Raw genomic sequence first — 20,951 nt, forward strand, 5'->3', positions numbered from 1 at the left:
AAAATGTAAAGAAGAGAGGAGGAACAGCCGCAGGTGTGTTTTTGCTCATTTTGGAGCCTGTTTTGGCCGTAAACTGCTGTCATCCGAGGTCGGATTTGAGCACTTTGACATTGTAGACTGTGGTTTTGGGCCATTCCGGATGCGATGGTGCTGTCCATTTTGCCAAAATTATTCACTCTTTTTTTGTTGTTTTGGTTGTGTAAGTTTCTCCTATGAGCGAAGCTTCTGCTCCAATTTGTGATTGTTTCTGGTATCTTTTACCCATATTGTGTGAGCTGTTTGCCCCATTGGTGTTGGCCCAAGCTCATTTATATCTAAACATCAGAAGTTCTCCTCTTTTGATCTGAGTCTTTTGGGTGTGTGTGTGTGTGTGTGTGTCTCTGTGTGGAGTGGGCAAGTGGATAGTCTCTCTCCTCTCACTCCATAGGTGTGTTCCCTGTCTCGGCCAGGTGTGTTGAGTAAGCCGAGTGGTGCCCCATAGTGTGTGTGTGTATTTTCCCAAGAGTGTGTGTCGGGTCGTTATAGAGGCATTCTGTGTGTTTCCATCCCGCTCACAACGTATCAAAGAAAGTATGTCATTTTCTTACATTTTCTAATTTCTTTGTTGTGAATGATGCTTCTATATGAATTTTATATTTGTTGTTTTAATATACAAAGTACTCCAATAATGCGAAATACCATGTGAGTGTGAGGTGCCAATTTATACAAGTACCAAAGGCAAAGGAGGCAGAGCTTCTACTCGCCCTAGACACAACCAATTTGTAAGTGACTTAACATTGCTTTACTCCATGAGAAGGAAGTGCTATGCCTAACTATTCACTTCACATAATTTATTGTTGTAAATAGGATTTCTAGAGCTCATGTGACTCCAAACAGTGCTCATGAGTTGTACATGTTTGAAAAGTTTGGTGTTGCCAAGAAAGAATCTATTGTAGATAGATTGACACTCGAAATGAGGAAGTCGACAGAAGTTGAGATGAGTGTAGAGGCCCGATATTATCATGGTGTTCCTCCTTGGTATAACTCTCCTTGTGGATTGATTTCACAACTTGTTTGGAAGGTGACTACTCTCTTTTTTCTTCCTTCCATTTATAGTTTTGTGTATTTCTTGATGGCTACATAATTAATTTATGATGTAAGGATGAATTTCAAGCATTCCTCTCTAAAGAAAAGGCAAAGATTGAAGAATTTTGTTTAGATGAGGCCAAGAGGAAGAAACATTAAATAAAGCTACTAGAGTGGAGGAGGAGCGGCTCAAAGATAGAGGCTACACGTATCTATGCATTGCAAATCCCCATAATAAAGAGGATTTATTCAAAGTGTTGATTGGCATAAAGTGGGAGGATACAAGCATGTGTAAAATTAGAAGAGACAAGTTGTACTGCCTTACAAGTTCTAAAATCTCTCGTAAAAGGTATTTTGGATGCATTTATTTGTCTATACTTGATTTTGTTCAATGTTTTCTTTAAGTTTAAGTTTGTATATATTGTACGAAGAAAATATTGCTGCAACTCTGACAAAGTCCAAAGACCCCTTATGTACTCAATTTCAATATTGTAAGGCATTTCGGACTTACATGAAGAAAGAAACATATTGGGCTCATATTCACTCTGAGGCCTCTCTTTTAATCCAAATGATACAAGTTGCAGGGCCACAATTACCAAATTCATTCAATGAATTCTTCAAGATAAGCTTGAAGAATCATGTTGTGCAGGTAAACATAAAGTGAAATATAAGTTAGAATTTATGAATATATTTACATGTAGAGTAATTGTGAGGTAATTACATGCAGGCTTTTGCATATCTTATGGATGGGGTGAAGTCTTGGATGTTGCAGAGAAGATGCCTGAGCTTGTGTTTTCAATGAAACGACTAGTGTATAGGTTTGACTCTAAGATTACTTCTCTATTGATGGTGATTATTGAATTGTGATATGCATGCACTAGAAGTACTTCATTCTATACCTTACACTCCTCATAGAAGCTTAAAAATGGATGGTTTGTATATTTTGTGTCATGAAATTACCAAAATAAATTAGAATATATAAAAAATTTGGTGGCTCGATTTTCTTTAATATTGCTTTGCCTTAAATTCCACGTGGAAGCCTAAGATAGGGTGGCTTTAATGGTTATTTTTTGAAAAATGATCTAAAAAACAAAGGAGACTCTGCTGAAAAATTTATGCTTACTTAATTATTTTCTTCTCTCAATACTTCTCGTTTCCTTTGTTCTTTGATAATTGTTGCAAGTGGATTTTGCAATGTGTTGAAGAGGGAAGATTGGGTGAGATTTCAAAATTGACAAGAGAGTGGGTTGATGTTGATGATGAGAGCAATATGTATTCTCCCTCCTTGATTGAGAAAAATATGAGACCATGAGAAGCACGATTATGTCCTTGGTGGCTAGATTATGTGACTGGTGTAATCCCAAAGCAAGAGAAGGATTTTCATGAGAGTAAGTTCTTAAAACCATGTAAAATATTAATTTATGAATGTATGTGTGTACTTTCAAGCCATGCATATGATGATAGAAACAATGATGCTTGTAGGATTTGAGCAAGAGACCCATAGTAATAAATAATTGGACGCACTTACTACACCCTCTTCTATGGAGCATCAAGTAACTAGCGAAGGAAGTGACGAGATTGAAGCTAGTAAGAATGCCGCAAAAGCTACCCAAGGTAGAAAGTCCAATGTGAGGACTACTCAAACAACCACAGGAGCTACTTCTTCTCCTTTTGTTGGCATTTTGGACAAGAAAGGTAAAGGGCTTATGGAACCTCCTAGCACCTCAAGTTATCCAAAGTGGATAAATGCAGTTGAGGTCTCTTTAGCACCTACTACCTCCTTTGTTGCAGAGTCCTCTCTAGGTTGAGAGAGTTGGGAGAGATGACCTATGACATGTTCTGTTGGTAAGTTGTCTCAAATAAATTTGAATCTAAAGTTACTTGCATGTAAAGATTGTTAGAAAGTTACCACTATAAATAATGGTTGCAGGATTCCAGTACCAGACTTTCGTTGATGCTCTACTTGTTGATGTGACTTAAATTGATAGATTTGCTCTAATTAGGTAAATGCAACGTCCATGAAACATTAAATTTAGTATGTTTTCCATATATGACTATAAAAAGTTTTCTAAATAGCATCAACAAGTTTTTTGCCACTCAAAAGACGCATTTTTATAGCAAAGATGGAGTGCCATGTCGAGAGGTAGCTCGATTGATATTTGAAGATTTTCCTACGGGTTTATTGGTGGACGCCCTTGGTCCTATCCCTTGGGGTAAGTAAAATTTTATTATTTTAAAGGGTAATAAGAAAGTGACTTGTCTTATTAACATTTTTATTTTTTAGAGGGCATGACTATTCCCAAGTGGAATACTTTCTCGTCGGGTTTGTTAAGGGGTTGCATGGATCTTGCTTGCGAGTATTTGGCCGACGAGAGCTTCTTGGTCACCATGTGCTTAGCTGAGTACATAGGGGAGTTACTTGTGGATGCATCAAGAGTGGGGCTTGTGCTTCATCGTACTTGGACGCTTGTGTGTGACTCCAAGGCATATTGACATCCCGTCAGTAGAGAGGCGGTAAGATCATTGATGTTTTAGTATATCTTGTTTTTATGTATTTGATGGTAAGCTTCTAAATTTGATAATATCATATTTACAATTTGTATATTCAAATAGGTGCTTGATCTTATAATGTGTCTTTGGCAACGTGTTGGTCAAGCTATGCTGAGCTACGACAGAGAGAGTGGGGAGAAGATTTTGGAGAGGTTGTTTCCAGCATACCGTAGCTATGTATTAGATGATTGTGTTTTCCCCACAGAAGTTGATGGTGAAACTGTTAGAGGTGGTGCGGAGAGAAGTAGTGTATTTTTCGACAAGTCACTTATCCTGTATGATGTTGATTTGAATGGTCCTTGTATTAATTAAGTTTGACACATTGTTTCCACCACTTGCAAGAGTAATGGTGTTCATTTCTATGTTTGTGACATGGTCAGGTGGTTGCTAGCAACATTCACAGAGTGTTGCGACTATGTCCTGGATGTTTGCAGGGTGTGGTGGTTTGGGGAAGGCGAGTTCAGAAGACCTGAGACATTGCATGTGTTTAGAGCTAGATGATGTACTCTATGAGCAGTTTCTTTCTTCCATAGTGTGTGGACCCGTGCCAAGCTAAGAGGGAGGAGATTGTTGTGAGAAGATCCATACATTTGATTTTGTTACTACTATGATCTATGGATTATGTACTTCTTTTACATTTTTTGGGGTGGTAACAATGTGTACTATATGATTGATGTCACTATGTTTACAATGTCTCTATGTTTGGCATGTCTCTATGTTGGTTTGAGAAAGATTTAAGATCACCTTGTGAGACTATCTGTCATACTTTCAATTTCTTTTTAAAGAGCATACTTTTTCTCTAGGTGGCTGCTAACAAAGGTTTTATTTGAAGGATTTTTTGTTAGTCTTTTCATTGTTTTGAACATCCTTAATCTCTTGTAGAGGCCTTTGTGATAAAGGTGGAGAGATACTTTTTGGAATTATTACACTAAAATGAAGGAAACTCTTGCAAACATTTTTTCCTGCACTTTAAAATTTTGGTTTGTGATTCATATTGTTTACTTTTGGCCTAGTGTGCAAGTTTTGTCTTCGACAAGGTCATTTAGGCCATGTTGCACTGCAAAAGAACAGAAAAGTAGTACAAACTTATATGAAGGGTTTTTTATTAGTCTTATGTGTGTGTGAACGTTCCTAATCTCTTGCAAAGTCCTTTGTAATGAAGGTGGAGCCGTACTTTATAAAATTTTTAAAGCTAAAATGAAGAAAACTCTACAATTTTTTTAAAAACATTTGTACTTCAAACTTTGGTTTTAAATTTATATTTGTTTACTTTTCGCCAATAGCTGTACGTAAATTTTGTCTTGGACAAGCTCATTTAGGCCATGTTGCACTGCAAAAGAACAAAAAATAAGTACTAATTGCAAAAGCACAAAACACGAAGCTCACAAAAAATAAATCCCCCTATGGACTTAGCTTGTAAAGTTATAAAAAAGTTTGTAAGATGGACATGGATAACAACTGGTATGGTCCATTGATACCTGTAAAACACATCCAAGGCTAACTGAATTGTTGTCTTGTTTGGATGGATGCATGTAAGGACTCTATCTTATCTTGGAAGGTTTTTTTGACTTTGGCAAGCTGTCCTACACTGGATGGAACACTCACTTATGATTTGGAAAGTTTTTTTACTATTTGTATACTAAAAGGGGACCTCTTTCCTACAAACATTGTACTTAAATAATTCTAATATTGAGTTGTTTTTGTACTTATCTATTCTTTGTTCCACTGCCAGCTGTCTTTTGAATGTAAAAGTTCAATTATGTCTTATTATCTAAGATTAAACAGCTACACACACATCCTGTACATAAGTTTTTCTTTCTAGAGAAACTGGGATGCTGGCTTTGGAAATTATCTTCAAAATTGAGTTCTAGGTTGGACCCACAGTCTGTAATCCCTTGACTGGTTGACTGGTGTTAGGTGTTCCTTCTTAGACTCTATTTTTGGTCCCATGCTCTCGGCTACTATAATCTTTGACTTTGCCAATTTAAGGTTTGCAGGCCCAAAACTACACTTACTGTTTCTACTTTTAGTTATGCTTATATTGTTCCTTTTTCAGGATTGCATACCCTATAGAAAGACAGCCCGCATGAGCACTAAACACAACCCTGAGAATCATGCAAAGATTCTCCAACAGATTAAGCTATACCTTAAGGACCGTAAACCAAAGAATGCTTTGGCAGTTAGAACTGGACCCTTCCTCTCTAGGAAAGCCAAAGACTGTATTACTTACTACAGTAAGTAAAAAGTAAACTTCTCCACACTTTTCTAAAATATTGCAGACTCTTCCTCTCTCACAAGGATTGGAATTGACCTCTGAGCCCCTCTCAGTTGCCACATCTCTTGTACTCAGATGTATTAGCAGCTTGGATACTTCTCAACTAATATATGACGGTGGTGTAGCCAAAGTTGTTCAAAGCTAGCAGGTGGTCTATGCCATGCAAAGGGTGCAGTTGAGTGCAGTGCAAAAGGCTAGGGCAGGTGCTAAGGCCCTTGGCAGCCAAAGGGTAGCGAGAATGTATGCTTAAAGCGACTTTTTAGGCCAAAAGTGTTGTAGGATGGTCCAGATGGTGATGGCAATTCAAGGTGTACAAAATGCCAAATCAGTGTCCTAGAATGTAGTGTTCAACGTGCTCTAGAAGTCGGTCCAGACGGCTCGTCAAACGAAGCCCCGGTGGGCAAGATACAGAAGTTTAAAGTTGGAGTGAGTAGCAGATCCCCGACGGACAAGGAAACTGGGGACAGGTGGCCCGGGCTGATGTCAATGCATACATTTGTAGAGCTCAAGTTACGGAGCATGCCTGTCTTTTCAAAATGCGAATCGGAGTTCTGGATAACAAGTTATGGCCATCAAAAGATTTTCAGGGGGCCGGGTTTGAGCCTACTTGGCCACATTGGAGGACGTGCCATCTGGCATCTTTTGGTCCTCGCCAAGGTTCTTGGTGGTAGTGTGCATCATGTGAAGCAAGCACAAATCAACGGTGCATCGATAGGATACTCAGTCAGCTAGATGCGGTAGGACGAAGTCGGGAGGTAATGCCAAGAGGAAAGTGACAGATGTTTTTTTTGGTTTTTTTTGCGGCCTCGATGACGGCGTTGAAGATCTCCAAAGGTGGAAAGAGGTAGGTGATTTTGCAGAGGGGAATAAGGAGTATTATTGGGTTTTTACTGCTTGGAGATCGGGTCCGTAAGCAAAATGGAAACTTGACCCAAAGAGGGCCAGGAAAATTGACCTAAAATGGAATTTCCTATACAACTCTCTTATGGAAAAGGAGGGGAAAAAGGGGTCTAGTGGGTAGTCAACGGGTAGATGCCACGTGGCATCCCATGACCCCACATGCGGGTGTGCGGCGGTTGAATTCGGGGTACAAGGGTTGGAGCGCGAGCCTCATTGGGTGTGTGTGAAGCGGAGAGCTTGAAGCTCATTGGCTATGGCACCGGGCGCCGCTGGCAGTGCATGGGCGGTCCGTGACACATCGCGGCTATTTTGAGTGGAGTGAGTGGTGGCGGCTATGCGTCGGCGGCGCTCGTTGGGACTAGTGGCAAAAACCGGTGGTTGGTAATGCTGATGATGTGGCACTCTGGGAGCAATTGATCCCGCGGCCCTTGGGGCCCCAAGCTTTTGAAGTGAAGAGAGAGGGCAATAGTGACCTCACTATTGCCCCCTCCTTGCATGGAAGAGGGTGATCCCGCGGATAGTGAGGAGAAGGCTCGAGCCAAAAAGTAGGTGCGAAGGGAGGGTCCCACAACGTGGGTGGTAGGAAGGGCCGTCCCGGCAAAGTTGGCCAAGCAAAAACAAAGGCCACATAAAGGTCAAAGCCAAAAGGAGAAGGCCGTCCAAGCAAAGAGCAAAAACAAAATGCAAAGGTTGAAGTTGGACCAAATAGTAGAAAATGGAGAGAAGAAAAGAAGAGAGAGGTGATAGAAGAGTCGGATAGAGAGAGAAAGTCAAAGTCAAGCTAATTGAGCAGTATAAGGTTAAGTCTAAAGAGGGTAAAAATTGAAAGATAAAAAATAAAAAATAAAAAGGCTAAGGGTGCCCTCCCCCCCAAGTGCAAAGAGTAAAGAAGAGAGAGATAGAGCAAGGCGGTGGCCCCTTTCCTAAAACTGCCAATTCAAGGTGCCAAGTGGACAATTAAATTGTAAATTCCCAAATTAAAGGACCCCCCTATAAAAGTCAAAATTGGATCAAATTAAGGGCTTTTTTCTTGGCCTTTTGGAGTGCCGCTTGAAGCCTGCAAAGTGGAGTTTTCTAGCAAGCTAGCCCCTTTGTAACTTTTGCTTGAAAATGGCCATGGTGATGTCAGTGCAAGCCCGTGTATATGTTTTTTGAAGTGCAATCAAGCCACAGTTGCCTCACGAGCTGTTGTTTCCCCTTCCCTCCTTCTCTTTGTCCTGATTTCATGGTTCTCCTCGGTGCCGGCTGTGTGTGCCCTCCCGGACCGATGGTGTTTTGTGTGAGAGAGTGAGATTGAGTGTCTGTGTGCGTGTGTAAGGGTGGAGACAGGTAGTGGTAGTAGGTGTGCCTTGTGTGGTGGTTTGTGGAGTGTGTGAGCAGTAGAAATTGAGCAGACGGTGATCTACTAGTGTAAAGTGTTTCTTTGAAGGTGTTTTCCGAGAGGATAGGGGTGCTGTGGATACCCTGAGCTATAGAGAGGCCTTTTTGTGTTGGTGCCGGGTGTGTTCCCCCATTCCCCCTCTCCATCTTCTTGTGCCCCCACTGAGGAGCACACAGATTGATCCCAGTTAATTGAAAAGAAGTGGTTTTTCACATTGGAAGTCATGGCAGCTAGACGCTATGGACCCATTTTCATAGGAGAAGAGATCTTTGACGAGTGGATGTGAGATTTTTACTTGTATATGCTATCGTTGTGTATGCCGAACGAGGATAGCAAAATGCAGACTTTTCCTTTGGTGATGCGTGGTAGAGCTAAAGCATGGTATGACGCATTGGAACGTGAGCCGAAGCAAGCATGGACGGATCTACGTGCGAGGTTTCTTCACGACTTTCGCAAGGAGAATTTCCCAGTCGAGATGGATGCAAAGTGGAAGGCGCTTAAGCAAGATGTAAGTGAAGAATTTAATCTGTTTTTGGGTCATTTTGAAGAGTGTTGGGCAGAGCTAGCGGTAGCCATGCAATTGGCTGATGGAGACTATTTCAAGCTAGAAAAATTCATGGCGTGTCTGCATCCCAAGGTAAGAGAGAGCCCTGAGAATTATAATGGTGCGGTAAAAATAAAGAAGAAGATAGAGCAGGGTGTTTCAGGCTATGAGACAATGGCCCATGTTCAACCGCAGAGTCCGAGGGAGACTGCACACGAAGATAATCATGGAAATCGAGGTGTAGCTATTGTGCTGCAAAATTGGGTGCGCACGATGCAAGATTTTTCCAAGCAAATGCAAGAGTTGCGGCTTAGTGTCATGGATAGAGGATAGCCAAGAGGAGCAAGGGGTAAGGCAAGGCCACTGCCTGGTAGGTGTTATAATTGTGGAGAAGAGGGCACTATGCACCGGATTGTTCTCAACCACAGAGAGAGAGGAGTTATCTACCCACTGTTTGGTAGAGGTCGAGTTTAAGGACAATACAATGGTCCAAGAGAGCAAGCGGTGGAGAATCCTGTGGAGCCAGCTCCGAAAAACGGAGGTGAGATCCCAAGAGTAAACATCATAGGGGTGGATAAGCAGGATGTCGAAGTTTTGGCGAATAAGAGAGCAAGAGCTGAGAGAGAGACGGAGATAGAGTGGGAAACTAGAGTTTGCAAAGGCAAAGAGAAGGTGTACGAAGGTAGAGAGCAGCCTGAGCCTAGAAAAAGAAGGAGGCGTTGTAAGATCAAGCAAGCCGATTTCCAGCTACGATGTGGCTATCCCGAGTACAATTTGGTAAGTGATGTTCAAAGTTAAAAGGAAAATATTACTTTTGGTCAGCTGTTAGCTTTAAATCCAAAGTTAAGAAGGCAGTGGTCTACAAGTGTTAGCACCCGCGGCTACCAAGAGCTAAGGGAAATGTGCAAGCAGTGCAAAACATGGCTTTGAGGGTTGGTAGTCCCACTGATGTTCTTCCGTTGGTGGATGTGATTATAGAGAAGAGGATGCAGGTACAAGCCTACATAGACGGTTGAGTGCAGGTTTGTGTCATGATGGAAGCAATCATGAAATAAACGGGAGTCAAGGCAGTAGTCAAGCCAAATGTGCACATGAGGATGGCCAACCATACCAAAGCCAAGCGTCTAGGTGTGGCACAGGATGTGAAGGTCAAAGTGATGGGCATAGAGTGCCTGATAAAATTTTTTGTGATGAAGGCAGGGGATAATGCTTATCCAATCATTCTAGGTAGGCTATGGCTTTTGGCGATAGGAGAAAAGTAGGATTGGGAGAGCAAAGTATTCACTTTGCCTGATAAAGAGAAAGGCAGACAGGTTGTGCTTGATTTGAAGACCAAAGAGAGAATTTCTCGCCCTATGGCATTTTAAGATGAGGACGACACGACAAGCTATGAGTACGAGACAGAGACGGGCTATGATGAAGGTTATACTAGCACAGAGGAAGAGGAGAGCGAGGACGACATGCTGAAGATAGATGCAAACTTATTTGGGGTCACTATAGATGACTCCCCATCTAAAGAAGAAGGTATGCAGCCCCAAGCTCATGGTTTAAACATAGAGAAGGTTTCAAATATGTTGAGTGAAGATATAACCAAGGGGGGAAAAGAAGGTTATGTTCAACTGTGTGAGTCCTATCCAAATCTATTTGCGATGGAATACAAGCATTTGCGAGGTGCAAAAGGGGTGGAACACAAGATTGTTCTTAAGGAGGGGCATAAGCCTAAAACACAAAAGCTCAGAAGACTAAGGGAAATCCAAAAGGAAGCCCTTTGGCAGGAGATCAATAAGCTACTGGATGCAGGCATCATATATCCTATGAAAGAGTCAGAGTGGGTCTCGCCAGTGGTCATAACCCCTAAGAAGAATGGGAAATGGAGAGTGTGTGTCGACTACAAGCCATTGAATGCCGCGACCAAGAGGAATCACTATCCCTTGCCATTCCAAGATGACATCCTAAACCAGGTGGTTGGGCATGAGAGATAATTATGGATGGCTTTTCAGGGTACTTTCAGATAGCGATTGCACTTGAAGACTAGCTGAAGGCCACATTCATATCTCCATGGGGTTGTTTCGCTTACCGCCCCGCAGGATGCCGTTCGGATTGGTGAATGCCTATGCCACCTTCCAAGGTTGGATGAACATGGTATTTGGTCCATACTTCGGCCGTTTTATTAGGTTCTTTATGGATGATATGGACTGCTATAGTTTAAGAATAGAGCACTTATTGAAGCTCCAGTTATGCTTTCAAAGGCTCGTTGAAGAAGGAGGTCAATTGAATCCCAAGAAGTGCAAGCTAGCACAGTCTCGAGCGCAGTTGTTGGGTCATGTGGTGTCACAAAACGGCATAGAGGCTGATCCTGAGAAGGTGAAGGTGTTGGTGTTGATGGAACCGCCATCAGATGCTCAAGGTTTGTCTTCATTTGTTCATAAGCTGAAGTATTTATCACGTTTCTTTTGGATGTTGTCACAATATGTGCATCCTCTTCAAAAGAGGGCTCAGCAAGTGCATGGCTATGAGTGGGATGGGGAAGCTCAGGAGGATTTTGATAAGGTCAAGGAGGTTTTGTGTCAGTTGCTAGTGGTGTGTCCTCCCAATCAAGAGGATGATTTCTATGTGTCTATGACAGTGCACACAATTGCTATTGGAGCGGTTCTACTGCAAAAGGTGGGGAGAAGCTACAAGCCGATATACTTTGAGAGCAGGATAATTAGCCCAGGAGAGGCTACCTACACCGAAGCAGAGCAATGGGTGATGACTTTGGTCTTCGCTTGCAGGAAGTTCAAAGTCCATTTAATTGTGCGTAAGTTTTTTGTGTTGATGGCTAATAATCTATTGCTAGAGGTAGTGCTACATTTGAAGCCAGGAAGGAGGATTATGAAGTGGATGTTGGAGCTACAAGAGTTTGAGTTCAAGTTCAAGGTAGGTCACACGAGTCGGTCTCACCTGGCAGACATTCTTGTCAGCAAGGCCATCGATTTTCCGGCCTATCCAAGGGTGGTGCGAGATGAAGCTAAGGAGGAACCTTACTTGGAGGATGCTTTTACTATGTGGTTCGACGGAGCATATCGAAGGGTAGTACAGAAGGTAGGAGGAGGTGTGGTGATACACGACCCACACGGCAAAGCTATATTCTTGAAGGCGTATGATCTGGAGGATGTCCACACCAATAATGAGGCGGAATATCTCACTCTGCATTTGGGTCTTAAGTAGTGCATAGAGTTCGGCATTTCAAGGTTGGTGGTAAAGGGAGATGCGTTGCTAGTCATCAAGCAATTGTTAAGCCAATGGCAGGTAAAATGCAATTCTTTGAAGCATTGGTTTGTTCTTCAAAAGACTTCCATCAAGAAGATGTTGAAGTCTTTTGAAGAAGTCCAGCTCAAACATGTGAGAAGAGAGCAGAACCAAGAGGCGGATCAGCTAGCAAGTAGCAAAGTGCAGGTGCATGTTGTAGGTTTATATGTGGCCCCGGCCACTTATGTAGGTAGGGGGACTCTAAAGGAGATTGAAGGTTTTTTGAGTACAGGGCAGTGTTCAGAGGGTTTGTCTAAGCTACAAAAAAAAAAGAGTGGTGCAAAAGGGACTCTAAAGGAGATTGAAGGTTTTTTGAGTACAGGGCAGTGTTCAGAGGGTTTGTCTAAGCTACAAAAAAAGAAGAGTGGTGCAAAAGGCCCACAATTCACACTGGTAGGTGAGGATCTCATGAACTTGGGCGGGATGGAGTGCTTAGAAGGGTGTTGTACAAAGAAGAAATAGGAATGGTGCTAGAGCAATGCCATGAAGAGAGTGGAAATCAGGGCAAAGACCAGGTTCTGTTTCGAGTCCTTAGAGTAGTCTTTTGGTGGCCTTCCATTGTGAAAGACGTACATTACTAATGCAATACGTGCCATGAGTGTCGAACTATAGGTGAAAGACGACTGGTAGTGGAGTCACAAGGCGCCATTATCGCACAAAGTGCTTTCGAGAAGTGGGGTCTGGATGCCATATGGCCTCTCCCAAAGTCTACAAGTGGTAAGAAGTACGTGGTGGTAGCCATTGACTACCTTACTAGGTGGGTTGAGGCCAAAGCAGTGAAAGAAGTAAATGCTAATGTGGTGGCTCAGTTTGTGTTTGATAACATCTGTTGCCGTTTTGGTGTTCCTTGGGTGTTAGTTTCTGATAGGGGTCAAGGGTTTAGAAGCAAGCTCATGAGTGCATTAGTGGAAAAGTTAAAGATTCAACATCGGTTTTCCTCACCCTATCACCCCCAATGGAATGGTCTAGTTGAGAGTTCTAATGGCCAAATATTCAAGATGTTAACAAAGTATGTGTATAAGTAGGAAGCTGAGTGGGAAGAAAATGTAGAGAAGTGTCTGTGGGCTATAGAACGTCCTATAAAGTGGCTACAAACTTCACTCCATTTGAGCTAGTCTATGGTAAGGAGGTTGTGTTGCCGATGCATGCATAGCTAGGTGCTTTAAAGGGTATGTGGCATGTCAATGCCACTCAACAAGGAGGTCTACAAGATTGGATAGCCAGTTTGGAGGCTTTGCAGATGGACAGAGAGGCAGCGGCAGACTACTATGTGAAGCAGAGAGAGAAGCGGGTTGCCAAGTTCAATCAAAACCTACCAGACAAGAAGATAGAGGAAGGAGACCTGGTCATGAAGTATGAAAGCTACCTGGATTTCACATTCCAGAAGAAGTTCAAGAAGAAGTGGACAGGTCCGTATAAGGTGCGGAAGGCCTTTCCGAATGGGACGTATCAGCTGGTAAGAGCGAATGGCAAGATTCTTAGGAAAAGGGTGAATGGTGTGCGGCTCAAACTGTATTTCGAAAGGGATCTAGTGCCTGAAGTGCAGCAAAATATAGTCAAGGGGGGTGGGCAACCCACCTAAAGCATGTAGGGTGTGAAAGGAAGGAGATGAAGCTTTTGTACATAGCCTGTGTTATGGTTTTGTGAGTGCTTTTAATCGTTAGTTTGGTGTGCCAATTTCAAAGTTTTGTACATATGATTTTGGTCGAACATAAATGTTCAACGAGGGGGCTAAGCAATGATGGTGCATCCAAAGTTGGTCAAAGCTAGCAGGTGTTAATGGATGGTCCAGATGGTGATGGCAGGTCAAGGTGTCCGAAATGCCAAATCACCGTCCTAGAATGTAGTGTTTAGCGTGCTCTAGAAGCCAGTCCAGACGGCTCGTCAAACGGAGCCCCGGTTGGCAAGATACTGAAGTTTAAAGTTGGAGTGCGTAACATATCCCCGATAGACAAGGCAGCTGGGGACAGGTGGCATGGGCTGATGTCAGTGCATACATGTGTAGAGCTCGAGTTACGGAGCATGCTTGTCTTTTCAGAATGCGAATCGGAGCTTTGGATAGCAAGTTATGTCCATCAGAAGATTTTCAGGGGGCCGGGTCTAAGCCAACTTGGCCGCATTGGAGGACGTGCAATTTGGAATCTTTTGGGCCTTGCCAAGGTTCTTGGTGGTAGCCTGCATCATGTGAAGCAAGCACAAATCAACGGTGCATCGATAGGATACTCCGTCAGCTAGATGCGGCAGGACAAAGTCGGAGGTAATGCCAAGAGGAAAGTGGCGGATGTTTTTTTGGTTTTTTTTTGTGGCCTCGATGACGGCGTTGAAGATCTCCAAAGGTGGAAAGAGGCAGGTGATTTGGTGGAGCGGAATGAGGAGTTTTATCGGGTTTTTACTGCTTGGAGATCGGGTCCGTAAGCAAAATGGAAACTTGACCCAAAGAGGGCCAGGAAAACTGACCTAAAATGGAGTTTCCTATACAACTCTCTTATGTAAAAGGAGTGGAAAAAGGGGTTCAGTGGGCAGTCGACGGGCAGCTGCCACATGGTATCCCATGACCCCACATGCGGGTGCGCAACGGTTGAATTCGGGGTATAAGGGCTAAAGCGCACGCCTCATTGGGCGTGTGTGAAGCGGAGGAGAGCTTGAAGCTCGTTTGCTATGGCGTCGGGCGCCGTTGGCATTGCATGGGCGGTCGGTGTCACATTGCGGCTGTTTTGGGTGGAGTAAGCAGCAGCAGCTCTGTGTCGGTGGTGCTCACTGGGACTAGTGGCGACAACCAGTGGTTGGTAATGTTGATGACGTGGCACCTTGGGAGTAGTTGATCCCGCGGCCCTTCGGGCCCCAAGTTTTTGAAGTGAAGAATGAGGGCAATAGCGACCTCGCTATTGCCCCCTCCTTGCACGGAAGAGGGTGATCCCGCGGACAGTGAGGAGAAGGCCCGAGCCAAAAAGTGGGTGCAAAGGGAGGGTCCCACAACGTGGGTGGTAGGAAGGGCCGTCCTGGCAAAGTTGGCCAAGCAAAAATGAAGGCCACGTAAAGGTCAAAGCCAAAAGGAGAAGGTCATCCAAGAAAAGAGAAGAAGCAAAATGCAAAGGTTGAAGCTGGACCAAATAGGAGCAAATGGAGGGAAGAAAAGAAGAGAGAGGTGATAGAGGAGTTGGATAGAGAGAGAAAGTCAAAGTCAAGCTAATTGAGCAGTATAAGGTTAAGCCTAAAGAGGGTAAAAATTGAAAGATAAAAAATAAAAAGTGAAAAGGCTAACGGGCAATAGCGACATTGCTAATGCCCCCCCCCCCCCCCCCCCCCCCCCCCCTCCTAAGTGCGAAGAGTAAAGAAGAGAGAGATAGAGGAATGTGGTGCCCCTTTTCCCAAAAATGCCAATTCAAGGTGCCAAGTGGACCAATTAAATTGTAAATTCCCAAATTAAAGGCCCCCCCTATAAAAGTCAAAATTGGATCAAATTAAGGGCTTTTTTATTGGCCTTTTGGAGTGCCACTTGAAGCCTGCAAAGTGGAGTTTTCTAGCAAGCTAGCCCCTTTGTAACTTTTTCTTGAAAATGGCCATGGTGATGTCAATGCAAGCCCGTGTATATGTTTTTTGAAGTGCAATCAAGCCACAGTTGCCTCACGAGCTGTTGTTTCCCCTTCCCTCCTTCTCTTTGTCCTGATTTCATGGTTCTCATCGGTGCCGGCTGTGTGGATGTGTGTGCCCTCCCGGACCGATGGTGTTTTGTGTGAGAGAGTGAGATTGACTGTCTGTGTGCGTATGTAAGGGTGGAGACACGTAGTGGTAGTAGGTGTGCCTTGTGTGGTGGTTTGTGGAGTGTGTGAGTAGTAGAAATTGAACAGACGGTGATCTGCTAGTGTAAAGTGTTTCTTTGAAGGTGTTTTCCGAGAGGATAGGGGTGTTGTGGATACCCTGAGCTATAGAGAGGGCTTTGTGTTGGTATCGGGTGTGTTCCCCCATTCCCCCTCTCCAACGGATCTTACCTCTGACAAGAAATTACATGTCTTAAATATGCTGTCTTTTAATGATTGGGTCAAGATTTTGGCTACTCAGGATAAAGACTCCATGGAAGGGGTGAATTTAATTACCCAATACATAGTCCAGCTTTCCTTACTTTCCTCACAACACCAACAAGAGCTTGCCCTATTTTCTTCCTCCGGTGCTGATCTGTCTAACTTTCTAAGGAAGTTGTATCGTCTCAATTCCTCTTTTGTCTATACTCCGCCTACTCCAACTATTTCACGAACTGGTGGTATCTTTTGTCGGGATAGTGCAGCCCTTGAATCAGTTAAGGAATTTTAGAGTAATCACTACAACAAAAACAGGTGTTATCGATGCATATATCGTCGCTATGCGCGTCGTTATGCGCGTCGCTGTGAAACCAGTCGCTATTAGCGACGTGGATAGGCGACGTGGATAGTGATGCTCATAGCGACGGGCATAGCGACGCATATAGCGACGACCATAGCAGAAAATGTTTTTCATGGGCAGAGGACAGGTAGCCTGGCCTGTGCCCAGTGAAAAGATGGACACAGCCACAGCCAGACTTCCTGCCCTCTTCCCAAGAAAGCGAGCAACACCAAAATATCAACCATGCTCTCGCGTGTAGAAATTTCGGCAGCGTTCTCTTTGTTTTTACATAAACTTTAAAAAAAAAACGATATCATGTATACGCCTCCTACATGCTATCCATGTAGGATCTCGCATGAGATTTAAGGCCAGTGAAAGACAACCGTTCCAACTGAAAAGCATAGCCATAACTTAAAAGCATAACCATAACTTAAAACCATAACCGGCTATAACCACTTTGATCAAAACCATAATGCAGATAATCATAACCATAAACAAAATTAACAATAACCATAAGCATAACCAGAAAGAGAAACAATAACTGTCTATACAATGACAATGACAATAATCATAACCATAAGGGAAACAATAACTGTCTGAACACTAACTGTTTGTACAAAAAAGAGACACAGAAGCGTGTCTGTGTCTCACAAAGCATATAGATGAAATCTGGTCCACTAATGACTAGGCATCGCAACCTGCACATAGGACAACTCACAAAATTAGTATTGATATTATTTCACATATACTGACTTAATTAAATCAACTCACACATATTAACGTCTCACCTCAAGCGATCAGTGAGACTGTAAGGCCTCCTAGTCTACAGGCTCTCCTGAAGCTTCAAGATCATTCAGTACTTCATAGATATCTCTGTGATATCCATCTGACTCCTCCTCGTGTGATGGAGCTCGATGCATCGCAAGATTGTGCGTTTATACAAAAATCAAAGTAATAAGAATACATCATTCATCGCGTTTTATAAAACGCCATAGTTAAGATTGGATTAGAAACTCACAAACTCATAGCGAAAGGTGTCGAAGCCTCCGCTGCCAAGATGAGATTTCCCCCTATTCATCTGTCGTACCTGCGCGGCCTCACGCTACTGTCTGAACCGCATGGCCGCTCTCCGCTCATACTCCCTGATCTGCAGCCACATCTCGTGTGGGATGCCCGAAGGTTTCGGCGAGCCGGTCCTGAAAGCCTTCCGAGCTGCATCTCGTCGATGTTTGATGGTGTCCCATGCAACACCCTTGATCCACCGTGCCGAAACAACGGAAGAACCCGGAGCAGATTGGTACTCTCTCAGGATGGTCTCCACTATGTAAGTAGATTTTTCCTTGTCTTGCTGATCCCAAGATGTCAGAATGATGGTCAAAAACTGCAGCTCCACGAGCTGGCGAATCCGCTATGGCATCTCAGTCCCGACTTTATCCATGTCAACAGAACCATCTCCCCGTACAATATAGAGCTTGGAGGCACTAGGATCGTGTGCCCCTCAAGGTGTCCGAGGTGTTCCAAGAGGTGTGTCGAGAGGTGTGCCTGGGTAAGACGGGGGTCGTGAGCGAGGAGGGATTGAAGCATCTGTGGACCCTCCTCCACAGCAACCACCACCTCCACCTGACGATCGCCGAGATCGGAGAGTGCGCCTGTGCTGCGGAGATGAGGACGTACCCGCCTCTGCCCCACCCCTAGGTGTCGAAGCGACCGTGATGGGAGAAGAAGGCGTCGTACCCATAGGCGTCCTGGACCCCGTAGGCGTCCCCCCCTAGGCGTCGGTCCCTCGGGTGTGAAGCCCGGAGGCGTAGTACGCGTGCCTCTGGCTACCCAGTACTGAGAAGCCTCTGCCATCTGAGCAGGCGTCATCCGTGTAACGAAGCCCATGAAGGCATCTGCACTCATGGAAGCGGGATCTGGAATCTCGTCTGCCATACTAAAGTCCTGCACAAAGAAAGTAAAATAAAGCGTCAAAACACAGTTGTTTAAATTAACTTTAAGCTTAATTTTAAATCAAAGTCTTCACACAATTACTTACAGGCCTAGGCCTCAACGAGTCGATAAGATCTTGCACCGTATCATCGTCTATCTCTAATTGCAAACATGACTCTGCCCCAACTCGTTCTGGCAGATTGTCTTCATCCATTGCGTCTTCATCTACAAGTGTCAATTCTGGCTTGTCTGCATCATCCCTCGTATATCTGTCAGCTTCTTCTGCCATACCTTCGTCCATCTCATCTAATGTCACAGTAGTATGGACGTCGTCTGACTGACTTTCCTCCAGGAGATCTTGCCCTTCAAATGCTTGTTTATTTCTTGGAGCAACCTGAACCACAAACCACCATTGTCGCTCTCGAGGGTCCGGTACAAAGACCACTTGCTTGCAATGTTCGAGGAGAGAAAATGTGTCGCTCGCATCTATCCAAGTCTTTGTAGAATCTATTTGCACAAGCTTGTTTCCATCCCTGCGTACCGTTGCATTGCGACTAGAAGTAATCACCTTGAACCACTTCACATCCAACAAAAACATCTCAAATCGCTTGAAGCTTACTTTCAGGATATTTGACACCAGACCACAGTAATCCAGGTTGCTTGTGCTCTCATTCGTGTCTCTAGCACTGGCCCTACTCTTTTGCATGAAACTAACCATTACCCCACTGTCAAACGTGTTTCTTCTACTGTCAAATTGTTGTGTTTTGAAATGCTTTCCATGCAACCACAGTGCCATGTATGTATGATACTTCTAGTCACATCCAATAGCCAGCTCTTCCTCTTCTAGAGATATGGGTTCTCCGATCTGTCGAGCTGCTCTCACTGTCTTGTCCAACCATGCCATTGTAGGGAATTCAGGTAGAGGAGAGAGATAGTCTGGCAAGGGTAAGCCTCTAGTTGTTCGACTTTGCCTAAAATCCTGTCGCTCTAGATTGCGTCTCTCTTTCTCTTCTTCGTACCTTTCAAGCCATTTTTGCATCGGCACTGAATTTAATATACAGAACTTCATGATCTTTTCTCGCATGGCCAGGTTCATTTTCTTTGGCACCCCTTGCCCTTGCGGCTCCTCTCCCACCAGTCTTGCATCCTCCTCGTCGCTCCACAGTCGAGGCATTTCTGGGTCAGAAACATATAGAAATTTGGTTGTCAATACAAGAGACTCTTGCACCAGCCATCCTTCTGCCATGCTCCCCTTTGGACGCGCTTTTTGGCGAACAAAACCCTTAAGTGTTTTCATGAACCGCTCTAGAAAGAACATCCAAGGGCTGTGGACTGTACCTGCCACTGCAACCTCATCTACTACATGGATGAGCAAGTGCATTTGGATAGTAAGGCAGCTCGTGGGTTGATACTCCTCAATCATGCAAAGTGCCTCAATGGAGTTAGCCCTTGCAACTGCAATAGATTCCTCCCGTATCTCCTTGGAAGAGATCCACCGCACTAGCTCTGAAATCTTGTATATGCAGGTTTGCACTTCCTCTGTTAAACACCCCTTGATCGCAATTGGAAGAATGAATTGCAAGAACTTATGCCAATCGTGCGATTTCAAACCTAACAGTTGATCGTCACGGGTGAATGCTATCTTGAGACATTGCATATATCCTCTTGGCGTCCTGAACTCTGAAATCACCCTTTTCACTTGTTGCTCTTCATTTTTCAGCAATACCCATGGCGCTCTTGGAAGTTTTGTTTGACCAGCTGCATTGGTGAAAGGCCACAGCTCTGGCATCTTTCCAACCGACTGCAAATCATCTCGTGAAGCTCGATTGTCTTTCATTCCCATGATTGTCTTCGAAAGGAGCTCTCCCACATTCTTGAATATATGCATTGGATCCAAAAAAATGGTTAATTAGTAGATCACCCCAATACGGCAACGTATGGAGAATGGACAAACGTTTCATTCCTGGAACAGGTTGCCCCTCATGTTGCTCCCATCGGCGACGCCACTCTTGTACATGCATAGGACGACATTCGACGCGACCAAGCTGCCCTTCGTGCAAGTGATGGCCATCTGGAAGATAACGGTGGTGGCCTTGATAAATTGTCTTTCGAAGAGAGGTAGAATAGCGCACATCCAAAGACTGTCCGCAAATTGAACATGCATTGTATCCGGAAGTTGTTAGTCCTGCATATATCAAAGCATGAATCAGGCCAAGGCAAAGGGCTTACGAATAGCGCGAATTTTGTAAATCAATAACCATTACCAGAAGCTTCTCCGTATCCTGGCCAATCATGCATAGTCCACATAAGAAGTCCATGGATCCTTGCATGCTGTTGTCCTACTGGTTCAACCGCATCTGCTATGTCGATCCCATGCCATAACTCCTGGAGCTCGTCAACTAGTGGACCTAGATAAACATCCATGTTTTTTGCCTTGAACTTACCAGGTACAATCAAGCTTAAAATCAAATGACCCTTCTTGATAGCAAGCCACGGCGGGAGGTTGTAATTGATAAGGCACACAGGCCAAGTGCTCCATGACGAGCTTCTCAAGCCAAATGGATTGACTCCATCCATTGCCATGCCCAAACGCAAATTGCGTGGTTCACTCTTAAAATGTGGCCAGGTATCTTCAATGTGCCTCCAAGCCTTCGAATTAG

The sequence above is a fragment of the Adiantum capillus-veneris genome, chromosome 15 (assembly GCF_014529385.1).
Source record: "Adiantum capillus-veneris isolate H3 chromosome 15, ASM1452938v2, whole genome shotgun sequence".
In the NCBI taxonomy this organism is placed as follows: Eukaryota; Viridiplantae; Streptophyta; class Polypodiopsida; order Polypodiales; family Pteridaceae; genus Adiantum; species Adiantum capillus-veneris.